Source organism: Hemibagrus wyckioides, linkage group LG21 (assembly GCF_019097595.1).
Source record: "Hemibagrus wyckioides isolate EC202008001 linkage group LG21, SWU_Hwy_1.0, whole genome shotgun sequence".
NCBI lineage: Eukaryota > Metazoa > Chordata > Actinopteri > Siluriformes > Bagridae > Hemibagrus > Hemibagrus wyckioides.
The window spans coordinates 16,526,658-16,544,343 of NC_080730.1; the positions used below are offsets into that span (position 1 = coordinate 16,526,658).

At 40.9% G+C, this 17,686-nt stretch overlaps 1 protein-coding gene across 2 annotated transcripts in view; it reads left to right on the forward strand.

Moving 5' to 3' along the window:
- fhit (fragile histidine triad diadenosine triphosphatase) overlaps window positions 1-17,686 on the forward strand; it is a 270,717-nt gene that overhangs the window by 11,841 nt on the left and 241,190 nt on the right. The window contains exon 2 of one of the 2 annotated variants that reach the window (XM_058373930.1): window positions 6,275-6,353. The gene's annotated coding sequence lies outside the window, so the exon portion shown is untranslated. The remainder of the gene's footprint in view (window positions 1-6,274; window positions 6,354-17,686) is intronic. The other variant, XM_058373931.1, reaches the window with a different exon arrangement.

Sequence of the window (17,686 nt, forward strand, 5' to 3'; positions counted from 1 at the left end):
CTTGAGCAAGGCCCTTAACCCTCTCTGCTCCAGGGGCGCTGTATCATGGCTGACCCTGCACTCTGACCCCAACCTCCAAGGCTGGGATATGCAAAGAAAGAATTTCACTGTGCCGTAATGTTTATGTGACAAATAAAGGCTATTTCTCTTTCTAAAGTTGATTTATTCAACTGTTTTTTGATACTACTGAAAGTAAGGGTTTCCAGTTGGTTTGTAAATGTTGGTCTCTGTCATTTTAAAGAACATCTCAGTCCACTTCGGGTCAGGTTATGTACGGTTGTCTGTGCAGCAAATAAAATGAGATTTTTGGATCCGAAATGCCAAGTAAGTTATCAAATAAGTGACCGCAACCTGGTCAAGCTGCCATCGTATTGAATTTCTGAACTTTTTCCAGAAGTCAGATTCAGAGGTTCAGGACATTTGAATCTACATCCTCTGCCTCCACATTAAGGCCTCTATTTAAGGTCAAACTAGACTCTCTCTCTCTCTCTCTCTCTCTCTGTAATGGAAATAACTGGGTGCTGTCTATGTTGCTGTCTGTTTTCTAGAAATTTCCTGGTGGTGCTGGATCTCAGGAATACTGACGAAGTGTAGTAGACGTGATTCAGTATATTATATTGAAAAAGTCATGGACGTGTGGTGTGGAATTTATCTCAAGTCAAGAAGCTTTTATCGTCATTTCAACCCTATAGAGCTGACGCAGTACAGAGTGAAATGAGAACGTTTCTCCAGGACTCCTTGGTCTCCTTCCTAAAATGTCAGCCATCATCTGAATCAAATTACCCATACGATAACTATAAACGGATAATCATGGTTATTGACACTGAACCGCATTACACATCTCATGTCCAAACACCATTCGCTCAGATCGTCGTGTCTCGTTGTCAATAGTTGATGTTTTTGACTCGTTTTGGTTGTGGAAACTCACTCACCACCTCAAATCCTGACCGAATATCCTTCTTTATAAATGAATGAATGAAGGTGGCGCCTGTGCTCGTAGTTTTATAAAGAATTATAGTTGATAAATTCACCGGATCCCATCACAGATTTCAGTCTTAATGAAGTGATTTCTTTGAATTAGCAGTAATTAGGCTAACCTAAAATCTCGTCTCCGTCTCCTCGAGCCCGGGCGCTCTAACTCCGAGGCAGTTTCGCCTGGCATGCCTCCACGCGGCCTTATCCCTTTTGCATGCGAATGCGGGTGAGCTGATATATTATCATATTTGTGTGTTATCTCTTGTAGCTGGTGGGTGTGAATGCCACGCTGAGCAATGATTAGAAATATCAGCCTTTGCAAAATGCCACATTTCTGTATATCACGCTAAGAACGGAACCAGAGGCAATAAAGGCGATGAAGCCTGTCTAATTAAATTCCTTCACATGTTCCCATTACTTATTTGGTATCAGGAGGAGGAAAGTGGAAAAAAAAAGACACCAATTGTATTATTAATACATTAATTAAATTGTAATGTAAAGATGGCGTGACTAAATTGGGTTGAGGGTTTAGTATTGGGTTTATTGCGTTTCTTTTGCTTGGGTGAGCAGTGAACAGTGGTGTGGATTGGGCAGTGTGTGTGTTTGCGTGTCATTGTGTGTGTGTCATGATGAGATGACGCCTCTACGCTAAGCTGTAGCACGTTTCCGCCTTCTGTATGATGAACAGACTCGAGGTATACGCAGTGAGGACGCAGGATGGTACGACTGACGTTTCGTCACGCTTCAAGAGTAGCTCCGAAGAGAAAATAAAGATATGCTACGCCTCTTGTTCTCAATCTTAGCAGCGGCTAAACTCTGCCGCATGAGATGACAAGGCGTCACAACGGTTCACCTGCAATCCAGTCCTGAATATTTTGCTGGATTTATTTTTATTTTCTTTGACACAGAGCGCCATGGAATGCGCCTCGGCTTTCGTCCTGACACTCTTGCGTACTGTGGATAATAGAGTTGAACTCGTAGCACTTTTCCGGCCTTGTGTATAAGATTAGAAAAGCGACAGATAAACATGAATGAAAACTGGTGAACTATTGAAGTCTAGACCCCTCCATAGTTTTCTGATTTTTTACACAAATCAGATCCATTCATAACATTATGACCAGTGAGAGGTGAAGTGAATAACACTGATTATCTCCTCATCAGGGCACCTGTTAGTGTGTGGGATATATCAGGCAGCAAGTGAACATTTTGTCCTCAAAGTTGATGTGTTAGAAGCAGGAAAAATGGGCAAGCGTAAGGATTTGAGCGAGTTTGAGGAAGGGCCAGATTGTGATGGCTAGACGACTGGATCAGAGCATCTCCAAAACTGCAGCTCTTGTGGGGTGTTCCCGGTCTGCAGTGGTCAGTATCTGTCAAAAGTGGTCCAAGGAAGGAACAGTGGTGATCCGGTGACAGGGTCATGGACGACCAAGGCTCATTGATGGACGTGGGGAGTGAAGGCTGGCCCGTGTGATCCGATCCAACAGACGATTGTGACTACCGTTGCTCAAACTGCTGAAAAAGTTAATGCTGGTTCTGATAGAAAGGAGAATACACAGAGCATGATGGGTCAGGGCCGTTTTGGCAGCAAAACGGGAACCAATACAATATTAAGCAGGTGGTCATAATGTTATGTCTGATGGGTGTATATCCGGTATACAAATTTTCCAGACTTGAATCCTGAGTGTGTTTTCTGAAAGGCTACTTGACTAATTGGTCTCAAGGAAACCTGGCGTATAATTAGACTGCCTTTAGGGCCATGTTCCTCTGACAGCTATCTGTCTGTTTTCTTAAGGATGCCCACAGTGCTTTAATAACCGCATACTGTACCACTATTCATCAATTTAATAAATATCTAACCTTTTCCGACACCTAAAGCATCGTGATGATGAGGGAAAAAAACCCAGAGAAGGTGATGGATTAATACACGATATCTGGAACATTGCTCACAGCGCTGGAAGTCCTACACGAGCCGCCTTGGAATGTTATTGGTACAAGGGCGGTGCTTCGATGGCAAGTGCTTTAAAAGTAATGGATATCGTTTAGAGTTAACGAACGGCTGTTAAGTAATAGGAAGCTAGGCCGCTCTCTGGCCCACATCAAGCATACAATCCAGTTTTGATGAAGGCTTCTAGCTGAAAGAAACCAAGAAGAGCCCACAAATCCAGAGACTGAAAGCGATTGGTTCATTCTGAACATAGCCACACCCACTAGTTATAAAAGGGACGTCTATAGCAACTTACTGTAATTTTTTAATTTTTTAATTTTTTCCAAAAAATCTTTTTGATTGTTTTTCACTTTTTATATAAATTTTTTATTGAGTAAAGAAAAAATTCTGTCATAATTTATCTTTTTTTTTTTTTTTTGGATGAAACTCCTGATTGTGGAACACTTTGACTTTCTGATGTTGTTCAGAACCGTTTTTATTTATATGTATAATAAATTAATAAATAAATAAATAAATAAAATAAAATAAATAAATAAATCTGTTGCCAAGTCACGTCACGGCATATTTTGATGTCGGTCTGACAATAAATAAATAAATAAATAAATAAATAAATAAATAAATAAATAAATAAAGCCTTGTGCTGGGCTATTCATGTCCTTAATTAGATCTGACTTTTATTTTGAATTATTTCATTATTTCTTGATGCACATTTTAGATGGACTTTAGATGCCTGGCTACCAGTTGGATCTGGTCCTCATGTGTGATGATGATGATGATGATCATGTCCCTAGAGCTAGGTGAGGCCAAAATGAAAAGCATGCTACCAAAAGAGCTCCTAGATTTGAGTTTAGCTCTCCGTGCACCAGGGTAAGGGTTACATGTTTTCTGAAGCTTATTCGCCTGTGGGCTTGGACACAGAAAGTACAAATATTTCACAAAGAATCAATAATGTTCTACTACATTCTAACCTTGGAAACTACTTTGAAAATAACATTTTTTTTCTTTTCAAGGAACTTTTTTTTTTTTTTCAGGTCGAATAGAAATTACTTATTAAATCAGTCTCAGGTTGCTTTATTTTCCCCTTTCTTTCTCCAAGTGTAGCTGACGTGACTGACAGTGAAACCCCATCAATATGCACTATGAACATTGTGGTAGCATTAGGAGAGCGTTATAGACGCTACGTCGATAAGTACGTCTTCTAGACGGTATTTTCTTTTGTTCCCTCTCTCCGTTTCTCACTTCTTCCCACGCTCCCCCTTCTCTGTCCTCCTTCCGTCACTTTAATCAGCCCTTTTTAATTACTGACACCCTCGGTTCGTTCACTTGTCACCTTTGGGAGACGGAGCAGGAGACAGAAAAGGAAAACGAGGTCCTGTGTTTCCCACGGGTGTTCGAACAGGCCTGGTAATAGCATGGACATGACGCTAGGCACTCTGCTGGATTGCCAGCTTGCATCTCCCATAGTGCCTGCTGGGGCTCCTCTTCTTGATAAATGGACTTTTGTTTTCTTTGGTCTCTTAAGACGAGGACTTCTGTTCCATCTCGGCCTAGGTCAAAGGCACGGTGCTGTAAAAAACATCTACGTGGTGTAGCAATGCATGTTACAAATACTACAGAGAGAAAGTACACACAATTGTGTTCAATTGATTAAATCCGCCACACAGGAGGTCTCTGGTGGTTGCTTCTCTCCGCAGTAGAAATAAAACGCTTCTTAACGAAGCCTAAATTATCGTGACCTTCACCGTCGCCGGGTTTTTGACGCATTGACGTCCGTTATTAGTAAGTGCTCCTCAGCAGGAGAATGATTTTTTGGGGGGAGGAAAGAAGAATGCAGTAAAATCCTAATCATCCAAGGTTATTTTTGCTCATTAGCATCTCTTTCTAACGGAAGGTGCGTTCAAGGACAGCGTTGTTGTCTGGTGCCGTGGCGGCGCATTTCCGCTTGGCATACTCGAGCTACTGCGTACAGAGAGAGCATTAAGGTGGGTTTTTTCGCTCGTGAATATTTCATTCCTCTTTCAGTGGAGCTAGCCTAAATTCACTTTTAATTGTCTCTGAAGCAAAGGTCCTGCTGAAGGTCTCGGAATAACAATCCTTTTTTTTTTTTTTTTTTACCGGCGATGTTCAATGAAGGGATGAAAAGATTTCAACCTGTCGGGGATTAAATTTTACAGCATACTTTTGTTTTACTTTAAGGCTTGTGTTATTCAACTTGTTTCACATTAACAAACCACTGCTACACTATAAGTAATTCATGAGTAATAATTGATGTAGGTTTTTTATATCTGTTAGATCCTCATTTTTTCGGCGCGTTCGATGAACTGCGTCTGTTTTATTATTAATATGCAAATGATCCGATCTATTCGCACAGCGTAGGTTCCGATTCCTGTCCTGGGATGGCGGTATCGGACGTGACGTCCCTGCTGAGATGCTTTACAGCGGTTGTACAGAGTGGTTATATGATTTAACATAGACTTCCGGTCGGCTCAAACCGGTTAGGCTGTGCACGTTTGTTCCTTTTCATGTGTCCATACCTAAAAGTCCATGCAGTGGATACCAGCTGCAAACATAACCAAATGAATTTACCATCCAGATGTTTCAGTTTGTGAGCACATATTGCTCTTTATTCAAGACAGAACCAGACAGATTAATCAATTAACAAAATATCGTAATATATTCTGAAAAATGAAAAACATCAAGCACAAAGCTAACACTGAGCTTCTGAGCTCAGCTCCTCTGCTTTAACTGGATATCGAGGTCTCATATTTTAGCATACAGTTTGCCATGTGCAGAAGTTTTGGCCATCTTTCTAGAAGGGTCACTAATTTTTGTACGGTCTTAATTGACTTAAAAGGTCTGAATCCAAGTCAGGTGTCCACAAGTCCAGGGATTAATAAATGTTGTGAATAGATCTCAAACATCACTTAAGAATATTTATGAGCCAGAAGACAAAGATCATTAGCTGGCCATTAGGAAATGTTTTGAGGCTGTGATTTCTGGCATATGGTTGATACTGACTCTTGGGAAGGCCAAACTGGTGGACATAGCAGTTGTGCAGAAATGTGCTAGTTCCATGTCATTTTAAGCAGGGGTGTACAAACTTTTGCATAAGGCTGCACTGGCATATTTACAATCCAAACCATAATAAAATATCTACATAAATTTGTTCATTATGGATTTATTCATGCTGAAGTAGATCTGCAGTTTGTCCTGAGAGTTTGATTAAAAGTCCAGTTGATTGATCAGTGACCCAGTGTCCAGAACATAACAGCCGGACTTTTTTATTTATTTATTTTTTTGCTCATCCTGTCCCAAATAAACCCAGTGAATTCCTTTCTCCTGTCCTTTTTTCAGGTTCCCACGCCACACCAGCCTGCGAAATCTGCTGCTAATCACCTCAGCTAGGCCTCGTGGGGAGATCTGTCAGGTGAAGGTATGCGCATTTATCGCTTTGCTTTGACATGCAATTGGCCAAGTGCATTGATTTTTTTTTGCTTTTCAGAGATTTTCGTTTTCTACGGGAATTAGCAAATTGATTACAGACAGAAAAATGGATTGTTTTTCGGTCTGTCTTTCTGTCTCTCTGTCCTTCGTCGTGTCTCAGTCTGTCTGAGCACAATCTCGAATTTAAATTACATTTAAATAAGCATCCCCCCCCCCAATGGCTATAACACAGGAAAGAAAGAAAAAATATAAACAAATAAAATGAAAAAAATAAATAAATAAAAGTAGTCAAGAATGGAGAGAAAAGAAAATAATACTCCATTTTTAATTTTTTTATTGAGTTTATTCAATTATTTTTAAAGTTATTAAATTATTTTCAATTTATTTTATTGCATTTATTTATTAAGTGTAATTATAATTAGAATTGAAATATATTGCATAGTGTTTTGGGCAGACGCCTCGATCCTGATTTTCTTTCCAAAAAAACGTGATGCTAGTCCAAATCCAGTAAAACCCATTAAGCTCAAACCCTTTTTTTGGACAGAAATTGGTTTGAGAGTTATTCCCTGTTGGGGGGGTTGGTCCATTTCACCACCATGTTACCAGGGTAAAAGTCAAGTCGAGCCGTGATAGTGGCTCGGAGGGTGCGGAGCGCAGAGTCAGCTAGGTCTGTTTCAGGCTTCATGATGCAGGAAAAGGCACACGGTTCCATTCAGAATCATTTGGTGTGATGGCACATATGGCAAGGACTGCCCAAAGGTCTCAAGATGATGAGGGACTCCACAAGCTGAGGACAGAAAAAAGGAAAAGCCTATAAGCTATAAGTCAGGTTATGCTGAATGCAGACTACCCTCGCAATTGTCGCAAACAGGAGCAGTAACGGGGGCAGCACAGTGGCTTAGTGGTCACAGCAAGAGGGTCCTGGGTTCGAATCCTGGGTTTGAACAGGCAGGGGCTTTTCTATGTGGAGTTTGCATGTTCTCCCTGTGGGTTTACTCAGGGTACTCTGGTTTCCTCCCACACTCCAAAAACATGTACGTTAGCTTGATTAAATTGCCCATGGAAGTGAGTGTGTGTGGTAGTCTGTCTATATATGAGGCCCTGTGATGGACTGGTGACCTGTCCAGGGTGTACCCCTGCCTTTTTACCCAATGTGTGCTGGGATAGGCTCCAGCAGATCCCCGTGATCCTAATTAGGAATAAAGTGGGTATAGACAATGGATGGATGGATGAGCAGTAACTGTGATGATGTACACACAATCATATTGTTCCTATAAGTCAAAACAAATCCTGAATCGTACAAAAATGGTACGGAGTCTTGTGTCCATCATGCGCGAGAAACTGTTATGGAGCTTGATCACGAATACAATTCGACTTCCTGCTTTCATTTCCGCTAATCAAACGACAACAATACCGCGTGTAAACAAGAGAATGTCGTGTTGTTGTTGCCTGTTCATGGGGTAAGAGACAGCCTAATAAGTGAAGGCACGATATGTTGCATTTCTGTGCATTATTTGCCCACTTCTCTTTACTGAACAGACAGTCCTCACATCCCACAAGCAATCATTCCTCTATATTTGACTCTCATTTCTGATTTCTCTTTTTTCAGTAAGCTAAAACAGCCACACTAGCCAGTTGCTCGGGCTCTATGCTGCCACGTGACGGATAGATCTCGTGTTTAATTTCATGAGAAAGTAGGATTTGGGGATCAAGCACACTTTGTCTGGATCTCTTTAGCTGAAAGATTGTGTAGTGTGTGAGCTTCATCTGTGATTGTTCGCGTAGTGTGTGTGTGTGTGTGTCACAAAACAACAGATCAACAGAACAGAATAAGAACAACAGAAAAAAAATCAGTTTTTGTTTGCTTTGGTGGTGCTGGCTTTAATTTCGTGACTGAATGCAGCTCCGGATCATACGCAAGCTTTTTGAACAGTCACAGTTTTCACGTTTTCTTTCGCTGGCATTTGTTGCGAAGTCAAACACATTTACCGAGCATTGTGCTTGTTAATTGTGCCCCTTATTTCTCCTGACTTGTCTGTTTTGACTGCACGTCCGATCGTGTTTCGAAGCTGTTTAATTGGCCTCGTACTCCCACCTCGCCGAGTTGCCTTTATTAGTCCTGGCATTTGTAATTGCATGCTTAGTGGTAATTATAACCCGCGTCAACAATTTGCAGGCTTTAATAGGACGCCCGCTGAGCATGCGTGCGTTACGCTGGATGGCCGATCGTGGCCTCCTTGTGCGTTATTGGGTAATATTCTCACAGCAGGAAAGCGGGGCTCGGGCTACCGGCAACTCTTTTTCATTCGCTCCTTTGCTTGGTGATGGCAGTGCTGCTTTACAAAGCCTTAGTATCTTAGTAACGGGCCATAATGGCTGAGATGTTCAGAGAGAGAGAGGGATGGATGACAGGTTCAGCTCAGCAAGAGAGTCTGAGAAACCGAGGATCTTATAGGGAAAGAAAAAAAGAAAGAAAGAAAGTGTCGTACTCGTGTAGCAATTCTATGAACATGTAGGATTTGGGGAATTTTAATGGAACCTTTAACCCTTTCACTCCCATGCTCCATGCCAACATTATGCAGTATCCCTATTAGTTACTGGATAATACATTCTTACGATGAATAATGTGAAGATGAGGTCACCTCGGATTTCAATAATTCCTCCTAATGCTAATATAAGTACACAATAATAGGTTGGATGTTCATTTGAATAGTAAAGCAGGTGTTTACAGCTGTTAAACATGATGCATGCCACCAGGGAGCTGTTGGCTAAATTCGTGCCAGTTGGATCTAATACGCATCTTGGGAATGTCTCAAATACAGCCTACAGATGGCTGATTTGGACATCATTTCACTTTAGGATGTGGATTAATCATCTATTTTCATGTTTTGTTCCCAGTGCCCTCGGCATGCATATCTTGTGTATTGTTGTGTAATGGCGATCTGTGTTAACGATAAAGACTAGACTAGACTAGAGAATTTCTTAATGATTGGCCCACTTCATTTCTTTCCCAAATTCAAAGTAGGCCCAAGACGTCTACAACAATGGAAGTTTTATATGCCTCCTGCACAAACGCTATCCAGGTGCCAGTTCATTTTTTTCAGCTCAACCTAAAGCAATCTCTGTTATTGCGCCATAGATTCTCCGTTGCAAAGCTGTCACTTTAACAGGTAACTTCGCCAGTGTTTACTGCATCTGCAGGGGCACGGAGGACTGCATTACATAGAGCCTGCACTTTTCTTTTCCCTGAATATAAATGCGAATTAACACACAGCGACATTGTCACCGAAAAGTATCGGACATAAAAATGTTAGAGGTGAGAATCTCGAGGCTGCTTTATTGATTTAAATATTAAAAAGAGAAATTTGTGCTCTTTATGAGTGAGATGTATAAACAGTATGACGAAGATCCTGTTCTGTTCTATTTGTTCGTATGAAACGGACCAAAATCTATAGCAAACAACGGGGTCTGACTAGCTTTAAGTCAACGGTTTGGTTTAAACGGTATCGCTTATATGCTAATATAACAAACTAAATCGCTCAAGCATTTTTTTCCCCAGTACTCTGGTGTTCCTTTACACAGACGGAACCAGTATAAACAAATGAATTATTTTAGTGCCAGTCGTAAGTCTGATACACAATGAGTCAGGACTCATAATTTTAGTGGTTGAAAATAAAGTTTTAGATGTTTAAGAACAAGCACTTGAGGCATAGAGCAGAAATGGGTTTGATATCAGCCTTTACTTTAAGGATCTACATTTAATTTTCACTGGAGTTCTTTTCTGGAACTTTTCTATGAATATACTGCCCCTGATAGGCTAGCTAAAAAACAGAAAACTATAAAATTCTTAAAATCCTGAGTGTCTACTTTCGTATGAGATTCATATTAAGCACCACTGTGGAGTGAGACTTGATGAAGACGTGAAGAAGATGCTGGACATGGAAACAACCAAACAGGCACAAATTCCATTTTTGGGCTCTGAGAAAAAGAGTTAAAGAGAATGAGATGGACATTATACAGGAATAGTTTAATACTCCAGAACGGTTCGGTGTGACGAGTAGAAATATTTAAAAATATACACAGATACACTATATTGGCAAAAGTTTTGGGACACCCCTCAAATCATTGAGTTTAGGGCTTGGGCTCGGCCCCTTAGTTCCAGTGAAAGGAACTCAGTATACCAAGACATTTTGGACAACTTCATGCTTTATGGGAACAGTTTAGGGATGACCCCTTCCTGTTCCAACATGACTGCACACCAGTGCACAAAGCAAGGTCCATAAAGACATGGATGAGAGAGTTTGGTGTGGAGGAACTTCACCTGACCTCAACCTGATAGAACACCTTTGGCATGAATTAGAGCAGACCTTCTCATCCAACATCAGTGCCTGACCTCACAAATGCGTTTCTAGAGGAATGGCTGAGAAAATTCCCATAAACACACCTCCAAACCTTGTGGAAAGCCTTCCCAGAAGAGTTGAAGCTGTTATAGCTGCAAAGGGTGGGGCAACTCCATATTACATTCATGTGCATGTAAAAGGCAGGCGTTCCAAAACTTTTGGCAATGTAGCGTATATTATCAATTTATAGCTTTTATGGTTTAAGATGAGTGCTTTAATCCATCATATTTGAATGAATCATATTCGAAAAGATTACCAGCATCTATGTGTGTATATATATATATATATATAGAGAGAGAGAGAGAGAGAGAGATTGTTCAACTTCTTGGACAAAAAAAAAAATAAAACCATATTCTCTTATGGAATCTAAATTCACCTAGAGGTTAAAAGTTTGAGCTTAATGATAGCTTGCAGTTTAGCAGCCAAGTGTGAAATATACCTCTGTACTGTAGAGTGTCCCAGATGTAATATGGCAGTTAACATTTTGCACATTTCAACAGAAGAAACATAATATTCAGACAAGCTCTTCGGAAAACAGAACCGGCTTCGTTCCTTATTTTCCGCTTCGCATAACGTCAGAACAGAGAGAGACGCGCTTAATCTTCGGCGTTGGAGTCGTTCTGTTTCTCTACAGTTCTAATAATAAAATACAAGTGCATTACAGGGTTCACATCCTGAATAGGAATACGCAGTGACGTAGCAGAAGTTAAGCAGAACCTTAAAAGATTATGATTAAAAAGGGATGGATTTTGCTGCTGTCATCATTGCTGTCAGGTTTGAATTTCACGGGCTTAACTACAGTGTTGAATTCCAAGCTCAGAACGTTCTGCCTGATATCTTCTGACACTCCTTAGATGATTCCCCCCGGTGTAGCAGGAGAAACACAAATCTGTACACAACTCAGTAGGACAATCCTGGCGTGGATCCGGCACACGTCAGAGTGAGATATTACAAAAGAAAGGACACTGTGTAAAGAAGACGCTCCTCATTTTGCCGTGGATCAGTGCTCCTGTGATGCATTACCTGTCCATAACCCTAACCACATTGAAAACTCAACTTGAGCTGGTTGCCAGAAACATATAAAACACCTCCCTCCCCGGAGTCTCTTCTCAAATCGATTTTTTTCCCTTTTCTTCTATATCGAGGTTGTTATTCAGAATAAGAGGGGAAAGAAAGAAATAAAAACAAAAAAACAATGGTATAGACACTGAATAACCCAGTCATTCTCAGCTTACAGAACTTTTTTAAAAGGAAATAATCCCTCGGCACCGCAACACTAACCTCTAACTAAATAAATAAATCTCCTGCATTTTGTGTAGTCCTCGCTGGATTGGTAGCTTTATTTTTGTTGGATTGTTGCACTATTTTAAAACTGTTCAGGTTTCTGAAATCTGGAGCTTTATGATATAGCTAAAGGATTTGTAGCTTGTTAGCTGTGAGAATTTTAGCATCAAAATTGGATCCAATGATGTAAAATAGATTGAGCGGTGGTAGCTCAAGTGGCTAAGGCTCTGGGTTGTTGACTGGAAGATTGGGGGCTTCGAGCCCCAGCACCATGAAGTTGTCACTATTGGGCCCTTAACCCTCTCTGTTCCAGGGGCGCTGTATCGTGGCTGACCCTGCGCTCTGACCCCAACCTCCAAGGATGGGATATGCGAAGAAAGAATTTCACTGTGCTATAATGTGACGAATAAAGGCTATTTCTATTTTCTATTCTAGATCTTCTTTGGTATTTGGCTGGATTGAGCCAGGTATAATGTCTCTCATGAAATATGCGATGTACTACTACATGTGTATGATATTTTCAAGTATTTTCATTATTTAGCGAGTGATATGTGACAAAGAAAATAACACTTTTCTGCCTTTTCAGCTAACAGAAATACGATGCGTGCTTTTTTTTAAGTCAGTAAACTTTGGCCTGTCAGGTCACCATCTTGTGAGTTGTGAGCCGACAGAAAACACCGGAAGGGAAAATAAACCTCAGTCGTCCGCCATTTTGTTTTGTTTTTCTCTCCCTCAGCCTGCTAGTCGCAATGTTAGCACCAAAATAAACGACAAACCTAGCATCTTTCTCATGTTAGAGAGAAAATGTAAATCTAGCATGTAAACCAACGTCTATCGTAAACCATAATCTTTCGCTTGTGATTTGATTTCTGTAAGGCAAAGTTTTCCATCCAGCCCTCTTGAAAGCAGAGCTCTCGCCGGAATATCAAACAGATTTTCTTAGATACTTATCAAACGTTCGTAGTTGGGAATATTCTCTCTATCGGAGATAGAGAAGCGCTCGAAGAGCCGCGGTGTGATTACATATTCGATTCATACTCCAAAGCCATTTGTCTCTTTTAATGCCTCACTATGTCAGTATTCAAACCGTGGATTATGATTCTTGTCATTCTGTCAGAGATGGATGGTAATGGAAAGCAGGAAATGTTTTTTTCTTCTTCTTCTCTTGATTATGGTAATAGTTCTGTACGGGTGGGACGGTAAGTCAAGTGAAGAAACTGGCCAATCAAAACAGACTGAAAAAATAGCATTCGTCTGTTAGGTTAAAAATCTTTAATCAAAATGATGTTTCACTAGTGACAACTGACAAAAGTAAGTCCATCTCTGATCCATCACATCTGTAATTTATGGTAATCTGTACAAATCGGCTTTTAGGAAATGATTAAAATCGGCAGTCTGTTACGGTTACTTTCTCAACATTAACGGATTATAAAACTTTGGTTTATTTACTTTTTTTTCCCGATAATACCTGATTCAATGGAATTTTCTGGAAATATATTTAAAGGGAATAACTTTGATTACAGCGGCACCTCTCAAGAAGCGGAATAAATCAGGCAGTCGATGTGTTAGAAGCAGGAAAAATGGGCAAGCGAAGGATCTGAGTGACTTTGACGAGGGTCTGATTGGGACGGCTAGACGACTGGGTCATCGTTAAAACAGCAGGTTATGTGAGGTGTTCAATTCAATTCAGTTTTATTTGTGTGGCGCATTTAACCATGGACATGAAGGACTTTATAGAACATACAGCGATCAGACATAACATTATGACCAGTGAGAGGTGACGTGAATCTCCTCATCATGGCACCTGTTAGTGGGTGGGATATATTAGGCAGCAAGTGAACATTTTGTCCTGAAAGTTGATGTGTCAGAAGCAGGAAAAATGTGATGGCTAGACGACTGGATCAGAGCATCTCCAAAACTGCAGCTCTTGTGGGGTGTGCAGTGGTCAGTATCTATCAGCAGTATACTTTAAGTCCTGTATGTATCCTTTAAGTACTTTAAGTTGCGATGTGGGGCCCACGGAGGCTGACATCTTGGTGCCAGATACCACAGCACACCTTCAGGGATCTAGTGGAGTCCATGCCTCGATGGGTCAGGGCTGTTTTGGCTGCAAAAGGGGGGCGAACACAATATTAGGCACTGGTCATAATGTTATGGCTGATCGGTGTATAGTACAAAAGCTTCAAATTAATATTAGACAAAAAACTTCAAGATTAATATTAGAATTGTATTTCAAGTCATTTGTATTAATCCCTAGTCACTAGTCACTAATGAGCAAGCCTAGGGTGACTGTGGCGAGGAATAACTCCCTTAGATGGTAACCAGACTCAAAAAGGGAACCTCATCCTCATTTGGGTGACACAGAGAGTGTGATTACAAATTATTATAAACACGGAGAGTATGATTATGAATAATGTCCTTTCTACAGTCCTATACAGTCAGCTGGAGTTCCTGAGCATCTCATAAATCATCTCAACATCTGAGCTTCAGCACTAACTCCTCCATACCAAAGCCTTCAGATACTCAATGATGGAGATACAGCATATGTATTATAAGGTTGTTGTCCTCAAACTCCACATGGGGTCGGCATCTTCTTTTTAAACGTCCGAAATCTGTTCAAAGGACGCATTAGTTAAAAGTTGTCCAAAGAATGGACACCTCCATGGATCTGAGCTGTTATGGTGGACCTACACAGTATTAGGAAGGTGGTTGTAATGTTATGGCTGATCAGTGTATATACTGTATAAATATATAGCTTGGGTTTTTTTTTTGGCTAGCTATTTTGAATTTAGAGCGCCTGAATTCTAGTTCAAGAAGAACCTTCTGAATAGAGGAAGTATAGCAGCCTGTACTAGAAGACCTGGATGTTGCTGGTCCAAGTTATTCTTACATTTACACACCCGAGTGTGCCACACCGAGCCTGAGCATCGGCCGTCGCCAGAATATATGGGGAATTTCACCAAATATTACTTCGCTGCTAACACCTTTAACCCTGATTTGGACTGGATCCTTGCAAGTACTTTGGGATAAAAGCATCTGCCAAATGAATAAATGTGAAAATAATTGTTTATTAAGTAACAGCACGCCACTACTGATGCGTAATGGACAAATCTGCTTCAGTATAATGTATCTGCCTGTAATGAGATTGCAGGGCTTTTATTGCAATGGGATCTTGATTAAGGTGGAAACTTGTGTGTGTGTGTGTGTGTGTAGACACATGACCCTTCTTTATCTAGCTGAAAAACAAGCCTGCAATGAACCAACTTTATAATTGCGTATATAAAAAAGAAATAAATAAAAAAAGCTTCCAGAGAGAGTCATCGGCTTTGCACGCTTTCTTTCCCTTTTCCCTCCTTCTGAAAGAATGTATTTGTATTGAAAATAATTGTACTGTGAATGTGTAATCGGCAAGACTTGTCTCATTATCGCTCTGTCAATGCTCCAAATGTGACGAGACAGGACAAGTGAGAGAGAGTGTGTGTGTGTGTGTGTGATGAGAGGAACACCCTGAAGCAAACAGAGCTGTTGGCTCTGAGGCCCATCAGATGTGCGAGTTGGCGTCTCTGTAAATATCATTAGAGTGTGTGTGTGTGTGTGTGTGTGTATGTCTGAAACCCACTCCTGGCCTCCAGAGTGACTCGTTAGTATGTGGCTAGTGGATCAGCCCTTGCGCCTGTGCTCATTTTCGTTCCACGAATGAGTGCGCTATCAGATAACGCTCCTCTTTTCTCCTATAATGCAAAGAGGAGGTGGGATCCAATATCTTGGCTTTATGTAGCACTGCTGCTGTTAAAAATAGCAGCACTGTCCATGATAGGCCATATAAATCCCTTGCTTGGGAAAGAAAAAAAAAAAAAAAAAGGTAATTGCTTCTACATGACTTGAGCTGACATCCTAGACGGGTTAAAAAAAAAAAGAAGAAGAAGAAGAAACAAATGAATATCAAGGTGCCCCTGCGTGTCTGCTCAACAGTTCAGCGTGTTGACATACTTCCCTTTAAAAGCTTTAGCTTGTACCGGCGCAGGACGTGGAATGACTTCGGTCTGGTACGCTTTCTTGTCGAATAGTTATCACTGAAGGGAACAGAGGTTTAGGAAGCACTCCAGACTGCCGTTTAGTAGCGATTATAGCTAAAGTCTGTATGTTAAATGCACCCTATTGCTGGTTTTAGTGCAGACAGGAATTCTCCTCCGAAGTCCTGTTAAGGATAAAATAAAGTCCTTCAGTTTCAGGGGAGTCTTTTCCAGGACAAAAACACACTTGCTTGCTCGAGTGAGCGCTAACTGAAAGAAAACGGTGAGGTATGGTGCAATTTTATGTGCGGTTTTAACACCAGGGATGAAGCTCCAAGCTTCCTTACATATTTAATACTCACTCTAGTCACTTAATTACTACACGACACGAGAGGTGGAATTTCTCAGGTGAACTCGGATCATTTACCAAAAGTTTACTGTAATAAACTGACCGGCCACTTTAATAGGCACACCTGCTCATGCATGCAGTTATCAGAATGGGATCTCAGTGATTGTTGGTGCTGTTATAGGAAAAAACAATTTGCAGAAACAGCTGATTTTCTAGGACTTTCACATACAGAGGTATTAGAGTGGTGCAGAAAACAAAAAACATCCAGCGACTAGATGTTCTGTGGGCAGAAGTGCCTTGAGGCTAAAAATGCTTGAGGTAAACTACTTGAATCAAACCTCCTTTGCAGTGGAGACTGTATTGGCAAAAGTTTTGGGACACCCCTCCAAATCATTGAACTCAAGGGTTGTTTTTTCAGGGGTTATGTTCAGCCCCTTAGTTCCAGTGAAAGGAACTCTTAATGCTTCAGTATACTAAGACATTTTGGACAATTTCATGCTCCCAACTTTGTGGGAACAGTTTGGGGATGACCCCTTACTGTTCCAACATGACTGCACACCAGTGACCAAAGCAAGGTCCATAAAGACATGGATGATCGAGTTGCACAGAGTCCTGACCTCAACCTGATAGAACATCTTTGGGATGAATTAGAGCGGAGACTGCGAGCCAGGCCTTCTCATCCAACATCAGTACCTGACCTCACAAACGCACTTCTAGAGGAATGGTCAAAAATTCCCATGAACACACTCCTAAACCTTGTGAAAGCCTTCCCAGAAGAGCTGAAGCTGTTATAGCTGCAAAGGGCAGGACACCTTCATAGTACATTCATGTGCATGTAAAGGCAGACGTCCCAAAACTTTTGGCAATATAATGTAGCTGTACCCCTGTTTGACGCACGTGAATCAAAGAGGACGATGACTGATGGTGTTGTGATGACGTCTCTTGACGTCTCTTGGCGCAAATTTATGGAAAATCTGTCAGCTCTTCAGAATACTTCTTGAATTCGTATTGATTTCTGCCATCGCAAAATCGCAAAATCCCCGAGGGACAGTTTACGGCGAACTACAGCTCTAAAATAACGCAAATAATCACTCATTACAGCCCTGATGAGCAGAAAAGCATCTCCCATTCCATATCAAGCACCACTACTATCAGCTCAGACCAGGAACCGGATGCTACAGAGGTCACAGACTCACTGAAACTGAATAGTTGTTTTTTTTTTTTCCCCAAGCATGAATAAATAGATCAGAATAAATTAAAGTCGAACATTTATGGA